The sequence below is a fragment of the Idiotropiscis lumnitzeri genome, chromosome 2 (assembly GCF_059441095.1).
Source record: "Idiotropiscis lumnitzeri isolate Australia: NSW breed Sydney's pygmy pipehorse chromosome 2, RoL_Ilum_1.0, whole genome shotgun sequence".
NCBI classification, from domain to species: Eukaryota; Metazoa; Chordata; class Actinopteri; order Syngnathiformes; family Syngnathidae; genus Idiotropiscis; species Idiotropiscis lumnitzeri.
In genome coordinates this window covers 2,860-25,294 of record NC_142392.1, presented here as the reverse complement: position 1 = coordinate 25,294, position 22,435 = coordinate 2,860, and the positions used below count along the sequence as shown (strand labels likewise).

General features: G+C 44.9%; 1 long non-coding RNA gene across 12 annotated transcripts; it reads left to right on the top strand.

Annotated features, from left to right (window-relative positions):
• Positions 1–1,666: 1,666 nt before the first annotated feature.
• On the top strand, positions 1,667–8,476 carry LOC148340976 (uncharacterized). 12 transcript variants are annotated; one of them, XR_015839691.1, is made up of 9 exons: positions 1,667–1,855; positions 2,604–2,698; positions 2,939–4,194; positions 4,256–4,512; positions 4,605–4,787; positions 4,854–6,353; positions 6,415–6,799; positions 7,969–8,071; positions 8,133–8,476. It is a non-coding gene; the product is annotated as an uncharacterized LOC148340976 (long non-coding RNA). The 12 variants fall into 12 exon arrangements; XR_015839686.1 differs by having other exon boundaries at positions 1,667–1,888; XR_015839692.1 differs by having other exon boundaries at positions 1,667–1,888; positions 2,604–3,225; positions 3,427–4,194.
• Positions 8,477–22,435: the final 13,959 nt, after the last annotated feature.

Genomic DNA, 22,435 nt, shown 5'->3' with positions numbered 1-22,435 from the left:
GAAGAGAACATTTCAAAGTCTCACAAAGGGCAACTCTGCAGAGTGGATAAAGGAAATAATCGCATGCAAGAGAACACTGCAGCTCTTTTCACCCTGTAGACCTATTTTTAAACTCGATATATTATTTTAGAAGTTAGTGTATACATAACTGTTTTAGAACCCTCGCGCTTATGAAAAAAGATTTTTGAGCCTTTCATTCAGTATATTTTTGGTTTCACCCAGTGGAGGATCACGGCCTTCTCTGCAGGCCTAACATAAGAAGTTATGATCTTATTTATGATAACGTTTTATTAAATCTATATACATATGTATAAATTTCGGTAATGTTAAATACGAGGTCGACTCTGTTAATCCGCTTGGAGAAAAATAAAAGAAAATAACTTGTATATGCTTTAACCCGTAGGGGGCGCTATCACGACGATGAAGATTACATTTGTAGATGTCTGCAGGGCAAATATGAAAAGTTTTGAGAAGGTTGGATCATCTGAGTCATGTTACAGCAGCTTTTATTGCCACTGTGAATATTCAGACTTTGCGGCAACGGTCTTTGCTGAAACGTCGAAAAATTCGCCATAGAGTAAGATTAAACGTCTTGTGGCTGTTCTGACAAATTTTCCCACTTTTATTTTCCCACTCTAGGTGACGCTTCAGAGTCATTTAGTTTGCATCGTTTATGCCAACTTTAAACTATCAAATTGTTCACCGGCCCCGATGTGACTGCGAAGTTTTGTGAGATTTTTATGTTTAGCGTTTCGAAAATGAGATCAAAGGATCCGAAAAATAAAAAAGTCATACAAAACAAAACGTGGCTAGGGCCTTAATAGTAATCACGCGCTGCCACAATGTTTCACTCTGTTCTGTTTTCTCATACAGAGTGGACGATTAAAGCATTGACTTGCTTACTTCAATATTATTAACTTTTTAACTTCTGCAGTACAGTACGTTACTTCAGTCTGTTGACATAGGGAACACGTCACTTCCTCTTTCTTCCGTTCGTCACTGTAATCCGCCCCCTAAGCAACATAACTAACAATAATATTGTGACAGACTACACAAACAAACATACGCTTACACACAAAGTATTTATTTATACCAAACGTGTTTATTTACTTTGGTAGTGGAGCATATGTGAGCAAAATGTATGTTATCACCAAAGCGTTAGTCGACCTCACACACACTGGAAGTTAGGATAGAAATGCGCATTCACGTTCCAAGTCGTCTTCAGGCGCCAAACTGTCGCCATCTCGTGGTCAATAGGAGAAATGCTCCTGGAACGTCAAATAAGCGAGCCATATTTTGATTCTCGTGCTATTGTCCATTCTCGTTTTTTAATTAAAATGTGAAAAGAAAACAGTTTTTAGACTTTTCCTGACTTTTTCCATCCAACCAACTTGAATGTCAAGCTGTATTTCAATTTTGGTGTTTTCATATTACAGTGAAAATCAAATAACGAGTTGTTTTTCTATTTTTAAAATTAGTTTTCAAACGTAATAATAACCAACGACCAAAGGTGACACGGACCAGACCGTCTGGTCGATTTGTTTTAGATTCCCGGAAGTTGTCACCGATGGCATTTTTCCGACTGACCAGAAGATGGCGACAAGGTGGCGCCTTAAGACGATGTCATGTTGTGTCATGATCGCAAAGTTGTTTGATTTTGGTGGCGTGGAATTGCTGCACAAATTCCCACGCGAAACCAAAGCAGTCATCATGACAGATCACCGGGTGGCGCTAGAGTGTGCAAAGCGCCGTTGACGAGCCAGCGAAGAAGGAGGTTGGCTTTGAATGGCGGGCGTGACGTCAGACCTGAGGGTCAATTGGAAACCGGTGTATGCAAGGAAATCATCAAGTGCAGGTACGGCAAAATGAGCAAGTGGCCTTTTCCCTGGTAGGTGAACACACGAGCTGATGTTTGTTGCACTTTTTCAAAATGACATTTTGCTTGTCGCACTAGTTGCACACTTGCGGGACGTAACAGCCGTTGGGTTTTGAGCACAACACGTCGCAATTCGCTACCTTTTGGGTAATTTAGCGCATTGCGCTCTTTGTTTCTTTTGCAACAATTTGAAATATATTTATTTGTTTCAAGCTGGCCAGCTCTTTTTGCTTTGTTACTCTTTTTTGTGTGCGCTCGCGCGCGTGTGTTTCTTTTAGACGTGAATGATACACCTGATGACTATTTACTTGCAAGTGAACAATAAGGGTTTTCATTGGTTTGACCATTTAGTGCATTTTATTTCAGATGATTGTTTAATTTTTCATTTCCTTGTCTGGGTTTATGAAGTTTACTGTCGAGGGAAAAAAAAAAAAGTTTTCTCTTCACCCAATCTTAGGTAGGCCTCTTGCATTTGTAACTTTTTTTTAAATCATGTACTGGGTTATTGCACTAATGTGCAATTTATTTTTCTAGGGTGTTTGTTTTGTGAACTTGTGAATGTGATTTTTTTTTTTTTTTTTTTTTTTTTTTTTGTCTAACCATTGACGCCAATTGTCAATAATTCATATTTGAACACTTTCCGCTCCAAATGCAGCCATAAATCGCGACTGTTCTCCCGCTGCCGCTCTTTACGCGACCAACACGTTCCTCGCTATATTTTTCTCAGAATTTTCGGCCGCAGGACACTTAATCTGGTTTGGACGGCAAAGCACAATGCCATTTTTTTTGGACTGCAAACTTGGATCATCTGTCCGATTTGAGGTAAGTTGTGTTAAAATAGAAAATTGTACCTGTCCCGTCTTATTGTACACTTGTAGCGCTCCCGCGTGGAGGTGATGGGTATCTCAAAAAAAGTATTTTTGGAGATCTTGCGGATTTGATAATTGGCTAAAGTAGTCTACAATGACGTATTTACGGTCGTAAATACAACGCACTATCTTGACAGTTTACAAAATTAACATGTTGAGATGTAAACTTAATTTGTTGATTGATTTTCTGCAGAACTAAAAATGATCACAACGTCGTAAAAGACAAAGCAAGCAGGTGATGTGAAGTTTGAGCTTGTTTCTGGATGGGACTGTGTACATACTGAACACATGAGAGCGTCTGCTCATCTAAACGTTTTTCCCCCCTACGTCCTGGTCCAATTGTAAAGGCCAGACTGTGTCGAAATGTGCAACGTTCATCTGTGCCTTAACAAAAGCTTCTTTTGTAAATTCCTCAAATGAGCTGAGGTCACATGCTAACTGTCCCCACTGAAAGTTCAGTCCAACTGAGTATGAGGAAAGGTAAGTGAACTTGTTTGTTGTTTGAGAATAATGGAGTAGTTGAAAAAAATATTTATTAAATGTTGGCATCAAGCTGCTAATTTACAGTTTACTATTTTTGGGAGTTTTATGAATTTGTCCATCTGGGTGAAGAGATTAGATGAGTGAAACGCACAAATGAAGTTAGGAGCAAGCCATTAACGGTGCATTTGTGTTTTGCAGGCTTGAAGAGGAGCAATTTCACATCAGGAGTCAAGCGGCATGCGAACGTTAACACATGTGAACAGGACGGGGAAGAGTGTTGAGCTCGGTGGCGTGCCTTGGTTGAATTTGGCTCTGGGTGCCGATTGTGTGCCGTGCTGGCGAGGTTGGATTGAAATGAGGGCAGGTGTCGAAAGTGTTTGGAGGGCTGATTGGAGTCAATTGTTCTTGCTTGAGATGGTCTTGAGTTGTGCCTTGTCTGGATCCAGACCAGTTGTTTTCTTGTGAGGGGATGGCAATTGAAAGCCAGAGTGTGCAGTGTAGGCTTTGTGGGTGGACTGCATCATTTTGACTAACACAAATAAGCACACAGACACCAGCGGTGTTTGTGAGATGTGGAGCCACCAGATTGGCTAAGGGGCATCAAGAGGATGTGGACCAGGGTAATGAGTACGTGTTTTGAGGGGGCAAAAAGCAAGGTAAGAAAGTACGACGCCCACCACTAAATGAAGTATATATGGCCGAGAAGTCATTTGCTGATTTTTCTTGTTTGGGCTGAACGTCTCATCCTGGCAATGCGGCATGTTGAGTTTGATCATTCTGACAACACATCAGCATATGACTTGTCCATGACACACATTTTGTTTAGTCGGTGTTTTATTAACTGGTCACACTGTTGTACGTACTTGTTCCTTTCACTCCCCTCCCCGGTACTGATGACTTGCAGGTTGTTGGCGGGCGGCGGCGGAGCGTGATGGTCCGAGAGGCACCAAGAACCACCCGATGATGGTGAGAATTATTCATGCGCACAGTGTTGTGAGCGGCGCACAACTAATTGTACGTTTTGCAGGGTGGACGAAAGGACGGTGAGGGGAAACTAACAAAGTAGACGCTCCAATCAAGTCGGTGACACTCCACGACGTTGTGATGCTTCTGTACCGAGCGACCGTGACAAGATCAGAGATGAACCGCTTCCCCGGAAATGGAGTCTTGTTTTCGTTCACATTGTGTGAAATGTTGGCCACTCAGCCTCCGTCCTTATTTTGCAGGGTGAAGAGGAAGCCGGTTGGGACAGGAGGCACCTTGAGAACCAGAACAGGATCAGAAGTACATGCATTTAAAAAAAAAAACAAAACAAAGGAACAATCCAAGTGGTCGTCAACAAAGTAATAGTCTGCATTCATGTGCTTGTTTTGCAGCGTGGAGGAGCTGAATGAAAGACTGGACAAAGCTAACAAAACACGTGACGTGTACATGAACAAGTGGCGCCCGACAACATTGTTGATTGTCGCAGGGCTCGGAGATTGACGGGCTGATGAAGAGGAACGCTTGCAGTCGTCCTCTGAAGACGCTCCAAGATGAACAGCTCGTTGGCTTTTGAGGCAAGTCTTGCGCAATCGAATGGATGACGACGCATGCGTGTTAAGATGAGTCTGTCCTTTCCGTAGCGTTCCCGCCGGACAGGAGGACCAGATGCTAAGGTGCGTATTTGGGTAGCAAAGTGCCAACTGGACAGGGAGAGTATTTCTTTGTTGTTCTTGTCTCAGCTCTGTCACTTCCTCACTGGGTGTGCACTGACTGCATGATGGGGATTTTGGACTGGCCGAAGGGGCTGGCTGCAGCTACCATGAACAGCCCCCCCCCCCCAATTTTTGTTTGCTGTGCAAATGGAAGTGTTAATCATTGAACTGTTTTCTTGTGCAATAAGTTTTAAGGTGGCATTGCAGTGGAAAGTGAGAGGCGCCAAGACGAACGAGACGAGGGTAAGAAATCCAACAGTGTCATATTTGCAACGTAACATTTGTTTGTGCTTCAGTGTTGTGGCGGCACCGGACCGGACGAGTGCAACCGAGAGCAACTTGGACCGGCTTCATGAGTCCGTAGATAGTGTCCCGCTCACAACTCTGCTTTTCCTTTTTGCAGAGTTAAATGTGAACTATAAGTCGGCGGCTGAAAGAAAGTTGACAAACAAAAAATTAATGGAAAAAAATGTGCCATATTGCCCAGATGTGCCGATTTTTCTTTCTTTTGTTTTTGGCTGAACAGCAGTGCTTCGTACTCGCCACCTTTCCTGTCCGGCTGAATTGCGGCTCACCTCCAGTCGCCACCTACGACTCCTGGAACGCTTTGGTCGGCGGCATCCTTGACCGGGCGGAGATCACCAGCATAGATCCGCTGCGCACGTCTCACACGAGCGGCCATCAGGGAGCCAGCAGTTGACTTGAATCTTCACAAGACAAAGTGACGATCTTCAAAGTAAAAGTGTGCGTTCCTGTGCTTGTTTTGCAGGTTGGACGGGGGTCTCAAAACGCACGGCCGATGCATCAACAAAGTGGCGCAGGGCTCAGAGATGGATTCAAAGAGGAAAGATTGCAGCCGTACAATGAAGACGCTCTAAGATGAACAGCTTGTTGGCTTTTGAGGTGAGTGTTGCAAAATCAAATGGATGATGACACTTGTTAAGATGAGACTGTCTTTTCCGTAGCGGCCCCGGACGAGGAGGAGCAGATGCTACGGCGCTTGGAGAGCAAAGTGCCAACTGGACAGGGAGACTATTTCTTGTTTTTATCTTTGCTCTGTCACTAACTCACTGGGTGTGCACTGCCAACACTGACTGCATGATGGGGAGAAGTCGACTTCCTATTTGCCCCTTCTTCCACTGTTTTTGCCCCCCTTCTTTGTAACAGGCTGGCAGCGGAGTGGGATGGCCCAAGTGGTGCTAAGAACCACTGGACGAGAGTCGTCATCGCACAATTAAGTGAGAAGTCCACAACTGAAAGTTTTGCAGGATGGGCACAGCCATGAAATAAGATGGTGACATACAAGTCAATGTTTGTTGTTGCAGGTTGGAGAAGGAAGTGGTCAAGACAGGAGTCTCACAACAGCGGCGGAAGTCATAAAATCGAATTGACGGGGCAGAAGAGGAGCCGGATGAAAGGGTGGAAAAAGTTAAGCAAACTCATGATTGCAAATCCATCAACAAGTGGCACATGAACATTTTTGTTACAGGCCGTTTGTGGATGAGGAATAATCGCTCCCGTCAAGTGATGCTCCAAGGTCAGCAGCTTCCAGCGTTCTAACAACGTTTGGAGAGCAAAGTGCCAAGTGGACAGGGAGACTATTTCTTGTTTTTATCTTTGGTCTATCACTAACTCACTGGGTGTGCATTGCCAACACTGACTGCATGATGGGGAGAAGTCGAGTTCCTATTTGCCCCTTCTTCCACTGTTTTTGCCCCCCTTTCTTGTAACAGGCTGGCAGCGGAGCGGGATGGCCCAAGTGGTGCTAAGAACCACTGGAAGAGAGTCGTCATCGCACAATTAAGTGAGAAGTCCACAACTGAAGGTTTTGCAGGATGGACAATGAGCCACATAGTATGAAAGACCCGGTGGGGGTAAGCAGCCAAGTGGAAACAGCCATGGAATAAGATGGTGACATACAAGTCAATGTTTGTTGTTGCAGGTTGGACGGGGGTCTCAAAACGCACGGCCGATGCATCAACAAAGTGGCGCAGGGCTCAGAGATGGATTCAAAGAGGAAAGATTGCAGCCGTACAATGAAGACGCTCTAAGATGAACAGCTTGTTGGCTTTTGAGGCGAGTGTTGCGAAATCAAATGGATGATGACACTTGTTAAAATGAGACTGTCTTTTCCGTAGCGGCCCCGGACGAGGAGGAGCAGATGCTACGGCGCTTGGAGAGCAAAGTGCCAACTGGACAGGGAGACTATTTCTTTGTTGTTATCTTTGGTCCATCACTAACTCACTGGGTGTGCACTGACTGCATGATGGGGAGAAGTCGAGTTCCTATTTGCCCCTTCTTCCACTGTTTTGCCCCCCCTTCTTTGTAACAGGCTGGCAGCAGTGCGGGATGGCCCAAGTGGTGCTAAGAACCACTGGAAGAGAGTCGTCATCGCACAATTAAGTGAGAAGTCCGCAACTGAAAGTTTTGCAGGATGGGCACAGACATGAAATAAGATGGTGACATACAAGTCAATGTTTGTTGTTGCAGGTTGGACGGGGGTCTCAAAACGCACGGCCGATGCATCAACAAAGTGGCGCAGGGCTCAGAGATGGATTCAAAGAGGAAAGATTGCAGCCGTACAATGAAGACGCTGAACAGCTTGTTGGCTTTTGAGGTGAGTGTTGCAAAATCAAATGGATGATGACACTTGTTAAGATGAGACTGTCTTTTCCGTAGCGGCCCCGGACGAGGAGGAGCAGATGCTACGGCGCTTGGAGAGCAAAATGCCAACTGGACAGGGAGAGCATTTCTTTATTGTTTTTATCTTTGCTCTGTCACTAACTCACTGGGTGTGCACTGCCAACACTGACTGCATGACGGGGAGAAGTCGAGTTCCTATTTGCCCCTTCTTCCACTGTTTTTGCCCCCCTTTCTTGTAACAGGCTGGCAGCGGAGCGGGATGGCCCAAGTGGTGCTAAGAACCACTGGACGAGAGTCGTCATCGCACAATTAAGTGAGAAGTCCACAACTGAAAGTTTTGCAGGATGGGCACAGACATGAAATAAGATGGTGACATACAAGTCGATGTTTGTTGTTGCAGGTTGGAGAAGGAAGCGGTCGAGACGGGAGTCTCAGAACAGCGGCGGAAGTCATAAATTCGAATTGACGGGGCAGAAGAGGAGCCGGATGAAAGGGTGGACAAAGTTAATAAAACGCATGCATGCAAATCCATCAACAAGTGGCACATGAACATTTTTGTTACAGGCCGTTTGTGGACGAGGAATAATCGCTCCCGTCAAGTGATGCTCCAAGGTCAGCAGCTTCCAGCGTTCTAACAACGTTTGGAGAGCAAAGTGGACAGGGAGAGTATTTCTTTGTTGTTATCTTTGGTCTATCACTAACTCACTGGGTGTGCACTGCCAACACTGACTGCATGATGGCCATTTTGGACTGAGTTGTGCATGAAGGCAATGCTTCATTTGAGGCAAATGTGGTCTGATATATTGTTTTGAGATTTTATTTTTTTAAGTGAATTGTCAAACTTCCTTTTTGTATGCTCCATATGTGCGTTTGTACATGAATTAAAATTGTCAAGTGGTCTATTTGAACTTGTGAGTGGCAGTATATGCATGTTTTTGAAAAATGACAAGTGTAGAATGGCATTTCCCCCAAACATTCAAAGGGTGACTTTAAACATGCTTTCAAACTTTAAAACTCGACTAACAATGTTGATAAACATGCAACAGGTTCGGCATTCGTAGAAAGCAGAAGTTAAATTTTTCATGTAGATAAAAGTAATGGAGGGCAAGTAGTTAAATGTCAATTCTCCTAACATTAAAAGTGGTACATATATAAAACTTGTATAGTAAAACAAGATGAGTGAAGCTTTGAACAAACATTGCGAGACAGCCAATCATACGAACAAGGTGGGCAAAATCCTGCCTTCTGTTAGCTGGCCAGGTTAGCATTGAGCTCATGCATGACTTGAAATTCCACACAGGCAAAGTAAGGGAATAATGTCCCACGTAGTTTGAATTTGGTGTTTTAGCCGTTTCATTTTTTACATTTGTCTTTATAATACTGGGCCTGTTTTATTTAATTGTCATTAGAATGTATCTAATAATCAGATACCCTTATACCATATATTTAATAATTGGTTTATTTTTTTAATTGAATGTGATTGTTTTGTTTCATTAATTCAATAAAGTTTAAAAAAAGAAAAAACAATCTCTGCCTATTCATTTGATAGTTTTTTTTAAAGTCACGTGTCCATGTTCAAAATTTAAACGTCAACTTGTTTGTCTCAGTGCTTCTTCACGCATGTACGCCCCTCCCCCCTATGCGCATGTTATTTCTTGAGACAACTGAGCATTAACTCTAAAATTGACCTTTTCCTCATTGCAATGTTACTCGTTATCCTTGGGTCTTTAAACGTAGAGAAAGGGTGATAAAAGTTTGTTTTCGTCCAAGATGCAGCATAATCGCGTGCATGAAATTTGTCCCTCGAGGCTTCCATAGTTGAGGCGTCACCTTAGGCGCGAGCTGAATTTTCGTTCTTTCTCCTGCGGACCTTCGAAAGGTAAGCACCTCTCTTCGCTGATGCTTTTTAGTTAAATGGCTAGCTTATTTGTATTGTGGTGGAATTGTTTCATGCTGTTAATATGATGTGTGTTGCTGCTGGGTTGAACTTTAATGCTCGTTTTGACGGCTGATGCTTGAGCTCTGGTGTAGTTTTTTTTTTTACCTCCTTGTAAGATTGTTGCTCCTTGCGTTGCTGTCCACGGTTGGTTTTCTGTGCTTTGGGGCTTCGTGGTGGCTGAGGTAAAACCGGATTTAATGGCGCGCTGAGCGCGAGTAAATTGCTGGGGCCTCGGAGTCACCGAGCTAACTGCTAAATCGGAGTTTAATGGCGCCCTTTTTATTTAATGTTTTATTTGCCTCCCCTGCAATGTAGTTGTCACTTATGATGTCAACGATTGTTTACTCTGCATTGTGGCGGCTGGGCTAACTGCTAAAACCGGTTAAAATGGCGGGTTCAGCTTGTGTTAATTTGCGGGGGCCATTTAGCTACTGAGCTAACGGCTAAGACTAGAATTAATGGCACGCTGAGCGCGAGTGAATTGGTGGTGCCTAGGAGTCCCCGAGCTGACTGCTAAAACCGGATTTAATGCCGCGCTGAGCGGGCCTAAATTGCTGGGGATAAGAGTCACCGAGCTAACTGCTAAAACGGGGTTAAATGGCGCGCTTTTTAATTATTTTTTTATTTGCCTCGCCTGCAATGTAGTTGTAACTTATGATGTCGTCCATGGTTGTTTTCGCTGCATTGTGGCTTCGTAATGGCTGGGCTAACTGCTAAAAACGGTTTAAAATGGCGGGCTCAGCGTGTGTTAATTGCGGGGCCTTTTAGCTACTGAGCTAACGGCTAAGATTAGAATGAATGGCGCGCTGAACGCGAGTAAATGGCGGGCGGGGCCAAAGTAGCTTCTGAGCAAACTGCCAACTTTGAGCAAATGACACGCTGAGCGCAAGGAAAAGGCGGGAGCCTTGTTCCGCTGTGATTGGTCCAGTTTGAACAAGTTATGGTGTTTGAGTCCCTGTGATTGGCCTCGTTTGAAATGCGTCACAAGGCTGGCTGGTTGAACACCCCCCCCCCCTTTTTTTTTTTTTTTTTTTTTTTTTTTTTCCCCCTGAACACTGATTCATTTTAAATGCATCATGCTATATTGCTGTCCCATGTATATCATACTTGATTTTTTTTATCACACATGTACTGCTGTTTTTAATCAGTTTTCAACCTTACGCTGCACAATGAGTGTTTTTATTCCTGTTAAGCACATCCACTTTTTTTTTTAAACATTGTTCCACTTGGCATTGTGGACTCTTTGGCATTGGCTGTATTGTGGAATTTTTGGCATTGTGGAATTTCTTGCATTGTGGAATTTTTGGCACTGTGGACTTGTTAGGGGTTGGGGTTTTAGGGTTAGGGGTAAGGGTTTCGGGCACAGGTGTCAAACTCAAGGCCCGGGGGCCAGATCCGGCCCGCCACATCATTTAGTGAGGCCCGCCAAGACAAAACATGCACGACTACGTTTCTTGTCAAAATACCAAATGTTTTCTTTGTGACTAACCACACTGTTAAAATGAATTGAATGGTAGTTAAACAAACAACATTTTCCTGGATTCAGATTTTTAAAACTCATTAGCCATCACTTTGTTGTGTATATGTAATAATAATATGATAAACTATGATGTGGCCCACGAGAAAGATGAGTTTGACACCCCTGGTTTAGGGTTAGTGGTTGGGATTTAGGGCTTTAAGGGTTGGGGGCTTTAAAGCTTGGGGGCTTTAAAGGTTGGGGGCTGGGGGGTTTAGGGGTTGGGGGGTTTAAGGGTTTCGGGCAGCGGTCGGGAACCTTTTTGACCTGGAGACCCATAAAACCAAACTATTTCTAGATATATATTTTTTGAGAGCCATATAGTATTTTAAACATATAATAATAATAATAATAATAATAATAAAAGGTTTACTTTTAATGTGACTTCTGGTGCTGCATGTTTTTTTTTTTTTATGTCCTTAATTTGTGTTTCCTCGACTTGATTCGCCATCATGATGCTCCGATCGTGAACCGTTCTTGCTGACAGTGGCATGTCTCTTATTTTTTGGATTATCTTGGCTTTATTTGGAAAGTCATCAAAAAGTTCATTGGCCACATCAAGCATAAATGTTTTGGCATATTCGCCATCTGTGAACGGCTTTCCACTCTTCACTATTGCCAAAGCACCCGCAAAGCTAGCGGAATTACCGTCACCTTGCGTGGTCCAGACACGCAGTTGCTGCTGGCTCGTCTGCACTTTCAGTTGCAGCTCTTCGCATGCCTTTTTCCTGCTGTCCCCCGGTGTATATTTCAATGCAAAAGAAGCATGACGCGTATCGAAGTGCCGCTTTATATTTGAGCGTTTCATTGATGCAATTTTGTCATTTCATATTCGACATACTGCGGATCCTGCTCTCTCCACAAATGCAAATTCCTCTGTCCACGCAGCCTGGAATGCACGGTAATCATCGTCTTTTTTTCTTTTCGCCATCTTTTCTGTTACAAGGGTTGAGCGGGTTGAAGGGTTGAAATTTTATCTCTGATAAAATTAATTTCCGTACATTGACAATGACCCGTGACGTACTTGCGATCGATTGGTTCCCGACCTGTTCCAAAATATATATATATATTTTAATTTAATTTAATTTTTTTTTTGGGCCCCCTCAACTCCAAACTGTCTGGGAGCCATATGACGTCTCCGGAAGAGCCATAGGTTCCCGACCGCTGGTTTAGGGTTAGGGTTTTATCACACATGTGTTTCACTCTGTCCTGTTTCTCATACAGAGTGGACGATTAAAGCATTGACTTGCTTACTTCACTTTTATTAACTTCTTAACTTGTGCAGTACAGTACGTTACTTCAGTCAGTTGACATAGGGAAAACTTCACTTCCTCTTTTTCTCGTCCGTCCCTGTAATCGGCCCCTAAGCAACATAACATAACTAACAATAATATTGTTACATCTTTTCTTTTTTCAATTTGAAGCACTTCCTTGCGATGTAAACGTTGCACACACATTTTCATGCAGATTATGTATTCATACTAGAAAATATGCCTAACATAACTTTGTCAACATAAAGCGTCACTTTCAGTGCATTATTTGTAAATTAACCCAAACTATATTAACAAATTCCAATCCTTCAAATAAATATAACATCTTCTTTCTATTATGTTGGCTCCAAAACATTATGTAAAACATCTTGTCAGTATTATCCAACCCCCCAACCAGCAAACAAATTATACCTTGACATTTACAGTTTTTTTTTTTTTCCTAACCTAAATATCGAAAACCTCTTTTCCTTTTTTTTTTTTTTTTTTTTTTCCAACATAAATATCCCAAATCTTCTGTCTTCACTGCGTGTAGTCCTCCAAATATCTAGGCTTAAACACCTGACGACCTGATCTGGTGACAACTTTGGTTTGGTCCCTGGTGCCACACTGCTGGGTTGCATCCACACAGTCTGAAGTCCCCTGAGTCCCACTCCTCGTTGACGTGACAGATCCTGTATCATGGTCTCGTCTAAGATGTCGTCGATTCCTCCTCACAACTCCTCCTGAGTCCAGCTTCACCTCATAAGATCTGTGATCCACCGGTCCTACTACTCGTGCAGGTCTCCAGACGCCACGAAGATCGAAAGGCTGGACCCTCACCTTGTCTCCATTTTTCAGGGCATCCAAATTTTTAGCGGTGCGGTCGTAATATTTTCCTTGACGGTGTTGGTTGTGTCTAATTCCTTGCACATTGTTATGCAGCTCCGGTTCTAGCAGAGTATCTCTTGTAGGGAGCAGTGTCCTCGTCCTCCTGTTTAGCAGTCTCTGCGCAGGGCTAGTTGCAAGACCTTGGCTCGGTGTGTTGCGATGGTCCAATATTGCCAGATAAGGGTCCCGTCTAGCCATTGCAGCTTTCTTCATGAGACATTTGGCTGTTTTTACTGCAGACTCTGCCTTTCCATTGCTCTGGGCGTAACCAGGTGATGATGTTCTGTGTGTGAATTCCCATGCCTGGCTAAACCGTCTAAACTCTTGGGAGGTATATTGTGGGCCATTATCTGATACCACAATATCCGGAATCCCTTGTCGTGCGAAATGTGCTTTGAGTTTTCGTATAACGGTGGCGCTTGTAGTGTCTGGAAGATAATCTATTTCCCAGAAGTTGGAATAATAATCCACAGTTATTAAGTACTCCTTTCACATCAAAAGGTCTCGGCATCTCCCTGATGGCTCGCACTTTCTCTGGGTCTACACACAGTCCCTCAGCTGTCAGTAGGTGTCCTATAGAAGGTACTTTTGTTTGTCGCAGCTTGAATTTGTCCTTGTTTAGTTTTATGTTTTTCTCTGTGCACCTCAGTAAGAAGCGTCTCAGTTTCACATCATGGTCTCGGATAGCTTCCTCCTGGGTTGTCCCTTCTCCTGTAATTAATATATCATCAGCAATGATGTACGTTCCAGGTAGGTTTTCCAGTGCATGTGTGAGTTTCCTTTGAAAGATCTCTGGCGCTGGGCTTATGCCCATTGGCATCCTGAGCCACCTAAAGCGTCCAACTGGGGTTGAGAAGGTTGTGAGATAACTTGACTCCTCCTCAAGTTTAATGTGCCAAAATCCATGTTTTACCTCACAAACGGTGAATACTTTTGCATTTGCAAGTTCTGGCAAGATGTCATCTATTGTTGGGAGTGGAAAATGGCTCAGTTTAAGTGCTCGATTCAACGGTTTGGGGTCAATGCAGATCCTCAACTTCCCACTCGGTTTTCTCAATGACACCATGCTACTAATCCAGTCTGTACTTCGTTCCACGGGTGCAATGATTTCTCTTTTTACCAGTTCCTTTAGTTCCTCCTTGAGCGGTACCATCATTGAAACTGGCACTCTGCGCTTTGGCAATTTTACTGGTGGTATACTATTATCTATTTCAATCTTGTATTCTCCTTCCATACAGCCATCACCAGTAAAAACAGTAGAAAATTCTGTTTCTATTATTTCCATCGTCAATATTTTGTTGCAAAGTTCATCTTTTGCGACAGACATCACTTCTTTTGTTACTATGCTGTCCACTGTCATGATGTTCTCATATTGAACCTTTATCAGCTTCATGTCTTCACTTGCCTTTCTGCCCAAAATTGGAACACCTCCTTCCATGTTCACAACTTGAAACAGCACTCGGTAGAGTTTGTTATTCCTCGGGTTCCTTATTTTGACTCGACACTGGCCCAATGTACTCATTTTTGTTTTATTGTACATTACCAGTACCTTGTCAGAATGTTCCAGCTTTACATCTGGGTTTAGGTGATGCACAGGAATGACATTACAGCTCGCTCCACAGTCTATTTGAAATTTAACTTGTGTAGTGTCAATTAGCATACCAGCAAAGAGTTGTTTTTCTGGAGTATGTCTGTCTCCAATTTGGTTCACGTTCTCTTTTGTCTCAACGATGTGGGTTATCATCATAATATCTTCATATTCTTCTTTATCTTGCTCTTGAATTGCATTCACAGCTCTATCATTTTTACCATGTGCATTTTTTGTCTTACACATAGCAGCAAAATGATTATCCTTCCCACATTTTTTACACTTTTTTCCAAAAGCAGGGCACTTCTTCTTATTCCACTCATGCTTCTTGCCACAAAACTTACAGCAAACATCACCTCTGCTTGCTTTTTCTTGTTTGAGTAGATGCACTTCCTCCTCTGACTGCCCTTGCAGTGTTTTACAATTTTCTCGTGACAACTCTGTTGCTCGACAAATCTTCATGCATTTTTCTAATGTCAGATTGTCTTCTCTCAGCAGTCTTTCCCTCAGCCCATTGTCGTTTGTGCCACACACTATTCTATCTTTTATCAATGAGTCTCTCAACTGCTCAAAATTGCAGGTGCTGGCCAAAACTCTCAATTCAGTAACGTACTTGTCCACATTTTCGCCCGGTGTTTGATCTCTCATGAAGAATCTGTATCTCTCCACAGTCTCGTTTAACTTAGGGTTACAATGTTCGTCGAATTTCCTCATCATCTCCCTCACGGTAGTTCTTGCCGACACATCATCCATCAACAACGTGTTCAACAGTTCTCTACCTTCTTCGCCGATGAGGTAATGTCAGGTTTAAAAGGTCCTGACGCCTTCATTAGACTGAATTAAATGCAGAGAACCAGAGGAATAACCAGGGAAGGTTTTGTCTTTTCTCCATCGCGATGGGAGGAGAAGCCAGGAAGTGAAGTAGACGTCTTGCCAGTTCACTCTCCCGCACTCTCACTGACTTCTTCGCCCATCCCTCTGGACTTTATTCAGAGAAAAACTAAACCTATGGAAAGTGAAACTTAAAACAAGCGTGTGGGTGTGCGCATGTGTGCTGAAGCAATGATGTGCGTGTCCGTGAGTGTGTGTGTAATTATCATTGATACAAATAGTGTATAAAAAAACATGATTAAAAATACACAAACTATTTACATACTCTCACATTTCCCCCCTGTTTGTCGGATTTAAATCATGTCCATACGGCTTTAAGATGAGTCATCAAGGAATAAAACATATAAAAATACATTTCAATGTGCCTAGTGAAAAATAACAAAACTGTCTCCACGCAGAGCTTGTCTCTGGGGGACTCGATGCAGGCCCCTTGCCTCGCTGTAGGAGGAGACAGCCGTCTTTACCTCCCGGATCTTCGCGTGTGGTGTATGTGTATGCATGTGTGGGGCTTGGGCGACAAGTCCATATTCATTTTACGTTTCAGTGTCCAGTTCGAGTTCGTCATTGTCCAGTTCGAGTTTGTCATACTCAACATCAATCAGATTGTAATGTTACTTTTGGGCAACAAACATGCAATTAATCATCATTTTTGTCATAAAAATAATGCAACAAAAACAGACTACACATAACAAAAAATGAAAACCATAATTATCCCGATATATATTGTCTTTCAAATTCTTCATAGTGGTCATAACATCAATAATTGTTTCATTTTTAAAACTTTAAATGCAATTATGTTCTTCAATCAAGGTTCAAATTTCTTTATGTACGTCATTAATTTCAACATTCGTATCTGTGGCTGGTGGTGTGGTTCTGATGTGCGTGTGGTCCGAGATTGTGACTCGGGGAGGGATTCGCGTTGCTAGGCCTTTAGCTGGAAACCGGTGAAGCTTGTACTGCAACTGGTGGATCCAGCTGCCACGCCCCGCGACCTTTGCTGCGTCGGGGTTAGGGTTAGGGAAATTAGGCTTAGGGGTTAGGGTTAGGGTTAGGGTTAGGGTTAGGGTTAGGGTTAGAGGGTTAGGGTTAGAGGGTTAGGGTTAGGGTTAGAGGGTTAGGGTTAGAGGGTTAGGGTTAGGGTTAGGGTTAGAGGGTTAGGGTTAGGGTTAGGGTTAGGGTTAGGGTTAGGGTTAGGGTTAGGGTTAGGGTTAGGGTTAGGGTTAGGGTTAGGGTTAGGGTTAGGGTTAGGGTTAGGGTTAGGGTTAGGGTTAGGGTTAGGGTTAGGGTTAGGGTTAGGGTTAGGGTTAGGGTTAGGGTTAGGGTTAGGGTTAGGGTTAGGGTTAGGGTTAGGGTTAGGGTTAGGGTTAGGGTTAGGGTTAGGGTTAGGGTTAGGGTTAGGGTTAGGGTTAGGGTTAGGGTTAGGGTTAGGGTTAGGGTTAGGGTTAGGGTTAGGGTTAGGGTTAGGGTTAGGGTTAGGGTTAGGGTTAGGGTTAGGGTTAGGGTTAGGGTTAGGGTTAGGGTTAGGGTTAGGGTTAGGGTTAGGGTTAGGGTTAGGGTTAGGGTTAGGGTTAGGGTTAGGGTTAGGGTTAGGGTTAGGGTTAGGGTTAGGGTTAGGGTTAGGGTTAGGGTTAGGGTTAGGGTTAGGGTTAGGGTTAGGGTTAGGGTTAGGGTTAGGGTTAGGGTTAGGGTTAGGGTTAGGGTTAGGGTTAGGGTTAGGGTTAGGGTTAGGGTTAGGGTTAGGGTTAGGGTTAGGGTTAGGGTTAGGGTTAGGGTTAGGGTTAGGGTTAGGGTTAGGGTTAGGGTTAGGGTTAGGGTTAGGGTTAGGGTTAGGGTTAGGGTTAGGGTTAGGGTTAGGGTTAGGGTTAGGGTTAGGGTTAGGGTTAGGGTTAGGGTTAGGGTTAGGGTTAGGGTTAGGGTTAGGGTTAGGGTTAGGGTTAGGGTTAGGGTTAGGGTTAGGGTTAGGGTTAGGGTTAGGGTTAGGGTTAGGGTTAGGGTTAGGGTTAGGGTTAGGGTTAGGGTTAGGGTTAGGGTTAGGGTTAGGGTTAGGGTTAGGGTTAGGGTTAGGGTTAGGGTTAGGGTTAGGGTTAGGGTTAGGGTTAGGGTTAGGGTTAGGGTTAGGGTTAGGGTTAGGGTTAGGGTTAGGGTTAGGGTTAGGGTTAGGGTTAGGGTTAGGGTTAGGGTTAGGGTTAGGGTTAGGGTTAGGGTTAGGGTTAGGGTTAGGGTTAGGGTTAGGGTTAGGGTTAGGGTTAGGGTTAGGGTTAGGGTTAGGGTTAGGGTTAGGGTTAGGGTTAGGGTTAGGGTTAGGGTTAGGGTTAGGGTTAGGGTTAGGGTTAGGGTTAGGGTTAGGGTTAGGGTTAGGGTTAGGGTTAGGGTTAGGGTTAGGGTTAGGGTTAGGGTTAGGGTTAGGGTTAGGGTTAGGGTTAGGGTTAGGGTTAGGGTTAGGGTTAGGGTTAGGGTTAGGGTTAGGGTTAGGGTTAGGGTTAGGGTTAGGGTTAGGGTTAGGGTTAGGGTTAGGGTTAGGGTTAGGGTTAGGGTTAGGGTTAGGGTTAGGGTTAGGGTTAGGGTTAGGGTTAGGGTTAGGGTTAGGGTTAGGGTTAGGGTTAGGGTTAGGGTTAGGGTTAGGGTTAGGGTTAGGGTTAGGGTTAGGGTTAGGGTTAGGGTTAGGGTTAGGGTTAGGGTTAGGGTTAGGGTTAGGGTTAGGGTTAGGGTTAGGGTTAGGGTTAGGGTTAGGGTTAGGGTTAGGGTTAGGGTTAGGGTTAGGGTTAGGGTTAGGGTTAGGGTTAGGGTTAGGGTTAGGGTTAGGGTTAGGGTTAGGGTTAGGGTTAGGGTTAGGGTTAGGGTTAGGGTTAGGGTTAGGGTTAGGGTTAGGGTTAGGGTTAGGGTTAGGGTTAGGGTTAGGGTTAGGGTTAGGGTTAGGGTTAGGGTTAGGGTTAGGGTTAGGGTTAGGGTTAGGGTTAGGGTTAGGGTTAGGGTTAGGGTTAGGGTTAGGGTTAGGGTTAGGGTTAGGGTTAGGGTTAGGGTTAGGGTTAGGGTTAGGGTTAGGGTTAGGGTTAGGGTTAGGGTTAGGGTTAGGGTTAGGGTTAGGGTTAGGGTTAGGGTTAGGGTTAGGGTTAGGGTTAGGGTTAGGGTTAGGGTTAGGGTTAGGGTTAGGGTTAGGGTTAGGGTTAGGGTTAGGGTTAGGGTTAGGGTTAGGGTTAGGGTTAGGGTTAGGGTTAGGGTTAGGGTTAGGGTTAGGGTTAGGGTTAGGGTTAGGGTTAGGGTTAGGGTTAGGGTTAGGGTTAGGGTTAGGGTTAGGGTTAGGGTTAGGGTTAGGGTTAGGGTTAGGGTTAGGGTTAGGGTTAGGGTTAGGGTTAGGGTTAGGGTTAGGGTTAGGGTTAGGGTTAGGGTTAGGGTTAGGGTTAGGGTTAGGGTTAGGGTTAGGGTTAGGGTTAGGGTTAGGGTTAGGGTTAGGGTTAGGGTTAGGGTTAGGGTTAGGGTTAGGGTTAGGGTTAGGGTTAGGGTTAGGGTTAGGGTTAGGGTTAGGGTTAGGGTTAGGGTTAGGGTTAGGGTTAGGGTTAGGGTTAGGGTTAGGGTTAGGGTTAGGGTTAGGGTTAGGGTTAGGGTTAGGGTTAGGGTTAGGGTTAGGGTTAGGGTTAGGGTTAGGGTTAGGGTTAGGGTTAGGGTTAGGGTTAGGGTTAGGGTTAGGGTTAGGGTTAGGGTTAGGGTTAGGGTTAGGGTTAGGGTTAGGGTTAGGGTTAGGGTTAGGGTTAGGGTTAGGGTTAGGGTTAGGGTTAGGGTTAGGGTTAGGGTTAGGGTTAGGGTTAGGGTTAGGGTTAGGGTTAGGGTTAGGGTTAGGGTTAGGGTTAGGGTTAGGGTTAGGGTTAGGGTTAGGGTTAGGGTTAGGGTTAGGGTTAGGGTTAGGGTTAGGGTTAGGGTTAGGGTTAGGGTTAGGGTTAGGGTTAGGGTTAGGGTTAGGGTTAGGGTTAGGGTTAGGGTTAGGGTTAGGGTTAGGGTTAGGGTTAGGGTTAGGGTTAGGGTTAGGGTTAGGGTTAGGGTTAGGGTTAGGGTTAGGGTTAGGGTTAGGGTTAGGGTTAGGGTTAGGGTTAGGGTTAGGGTTAGGGTTAGGGTTAGGGTTAGGGTTAGGGTTAGGGTTAGGGTTAGGGTTAGGGTTAGGGTTAGGGTTAGGGTTAGGGTTAGGGTTAGGGTTAGGGTTAGGGTTAGGGTTAGGGTTAGGGTTAGGGTTAGGGTTAGGGTTAGGGTTAGGGTTAGGGTTAGGGTTAGGGTTAGGGTTAGGGTTAGGGTTAGGGTTAGGGTTAGGGTTAGGGTTAGGGTTAGGGTTAGGGTTAGGGTTAGGGTTAGGGTTAGGGTTAGGGTTAGGGTTAGGGTTAGGGTTAGGGTTAGGGTTAGGGTTAGGGTTAGGGTTAGGGTTAGGGTTAGGGTTAGGGTTAGGGTTAGGGTTAGGGTTAGGGTTAGGGTTAGGGTTAGGGTTAGGGTTAGGGTTAGGGTTAGGGTTAGGGTTAGGGTTAGGGTTAGGGTTAGGGTTAGGGTTAGGGTTAGGGTTAGGGTTAGGGTTAGGGTTAGGGTTAGGGTTAGGGTTAGGGTTAGGGTTAGGGTTAGGGTTAGGGTTAGGGTTAGGGTTAGGGTTAGGGTTAGGGTTAGGGTTAGGGTTAGGGTTAGGGTTAGGGTTAGGGTTAGGGTTAGGGTTAGGGTTAGGGTTAGGGTTAGGGTTAGGGTTAGGGTTAGGGTTAGGGTTAGGGTTAGGGTTAGGGTTAGGGTTAGGGTTAGGGTTAGGGTTAGGGTTAGGGTTAGGGTTAGGGTTAGGGTTAGGGTTAGGGTTAGGGTTAGGGTTAGGGTTAGGGTTAGGGTTAGGGTTAGGGTTAGGGTTAGGGTTAGGGTTAGGGTTAGGGTTAGGGTTAGGGTTAGGGTTAGGGTTAGGGTTAGGGTTAGGGTTAGGGTTAGGGTTAGGGTTAGGGTTAGGGTTAGGGTTAGGGTTAGGGTTAGGGTTAGGGTTAGGGTTAGGGTTAGGGTTAGGGTTAGGGTTAGGGTTAGGGTTAGGGTTAGGGTTAGGGTTAGGGTTAGGGTTAGGGTTAGGGTTAGGGTTAGGGTTAGGGTTAGGGTTAGGGTTAGGGTTAGGGTTAGGGTTAGGGTTAGGGTTAGGGTTAGGGTTAGGGTTAGGGTTAGGGTTAGGGTTAGGGTTAGGGTTAGGGTTAGGGTTAGGGTTAGGGTTAGGGTTAGGGTTAGGGTTAGGGTTAGGGTTAGGGTTAGGGTTAGGGTTAGGGTTAGGGTTAGGGTTAGGGTTAGGGTTAGGGTTAGGGTTAGGGTTAGGGTTAGGGTTAGGGTTAGGGTTAGGGTTAGGGTTAGGGTTAGGGTTAGGGTTAGGGTTAGGGTTAGGGTTAGGGTTAGGGTTAGGGTTAGGGTTAGGGTTAGGGTTAGGGTTAGGGTTAGGGTTAGGGTTAGGGTTAGGGTTAGGGTTAGGGTTAGGGTTAGGGTTAGGGTTAGGGTTAGGGTTAGGGTTAGGGTTAGGGTTAGGGTTAGGGTTAGGGTTAGGGTTAGGGTTAGGGTTAGGGTTAGGGTTAGGGTTAGGGTTAGGGTTAGGGTTAGGGTTAGGGTTAGGGTTAGGGTTAGGGTTAGGGTTAGGGTTAGGGTTAGGGTTAGGGTTAGGGTTAGGGTTAGGGTTAGGGTTAGGGTTAGGGTTAGGGTTAGGGTTAGGGTTAGGGTTAGGGTTAGGGTTAGGGTTAGGGTTAGGGTTAGGGTTAGGGTTAGGGTTAGGGTTAGGGTTAGGGTTAGGGTTAGGGTTAGGGTTAGGGTTAGGGTTAGGGTTAGGGTTAGGGTTAGGGTTAGGGTTAGGGTTAGGGTTAGGGTTAGGGTTAGGGTTAGGGTTAGGGTTAGGGTTAGGGTTAGGGTTAGGGTTAGGGTTAGGGTTAGGGTTAGGGTTAGGGTTAGGGTTAGGGTTAGGGTTAGGGTTAGGGTTAGGGTTAGGGTTAGGGTTAGGGTTAGGGTTAGGGTTAGGGTTAGGGTTAGGGTTAGGGTTAGGGTTAGGGTTAGGGTTAGGGTTAGGGTTAGGGTTAGGGTTAGGGTTAGGGTTAGGGTTAGGGTTAGGGTTAGGGTTAGGGTTAGGGTTAGGGTTAGGGTTAGGGTTAGGGTTAGGGTTAGGGTTAGGGTTAGGGTTAGGGTTAGGGTTAGGGTTAGGGTTAGGGTTAGGGTTAGGGTTAGGGTTAGGGTTAGGGTTAGGGTTAGGGTTAGGGTTAGGGTTAGGGTTAGGGTTAGGGTTAGGGTTAGGGTTAGGGTTAGGGTTAGGGTTAGGGTTAGGGTTAGGGTTAGGGTTAGGGTTAGGGTTAGGGTTAGGGTTAGGGTTAGGGTTAGGGTTAGGGTTAGGGTTAGGGTTAGGGTTAGGGTTAGGGTTAGGGTTAGGGTTAGGGTTAGGGTTAGGGTTAGGGTTAGGGTTAGGGTTAGGGTTAGGGTTAGGGTTAGGGTTAGGGTTAGGGTTAGGGTTAGGGTTAGGGTTAGGGTTAGGGTTAGGGTTAGGGTTAGGGTTAGGGTTAGGGTTAGGGTTAGGGTTAGGGTTAGGGTTAGGGTTAGGGTTAGGGTTAGGGTTAGGGTTAGGGTTAGGGTTAGGGTTAGGGTTAGGGTTAGGGTTAGGGTTAGGGTTAGGGTTAGGGTTAGGGTTAGGGTTAGGGTTAGGGTTAGGGTTAGGGTTAGGGTTAGGGTTAGGGTTAGGGTTAGGGTTAGGGTTAGGGTTAGGGTTAGGGTTAGGGTTAGGGTTAGGGTTAGGGTTAGGGTTAGGGTTAGGGTTAGGGTTAGGGTTAGGGTTAGGGT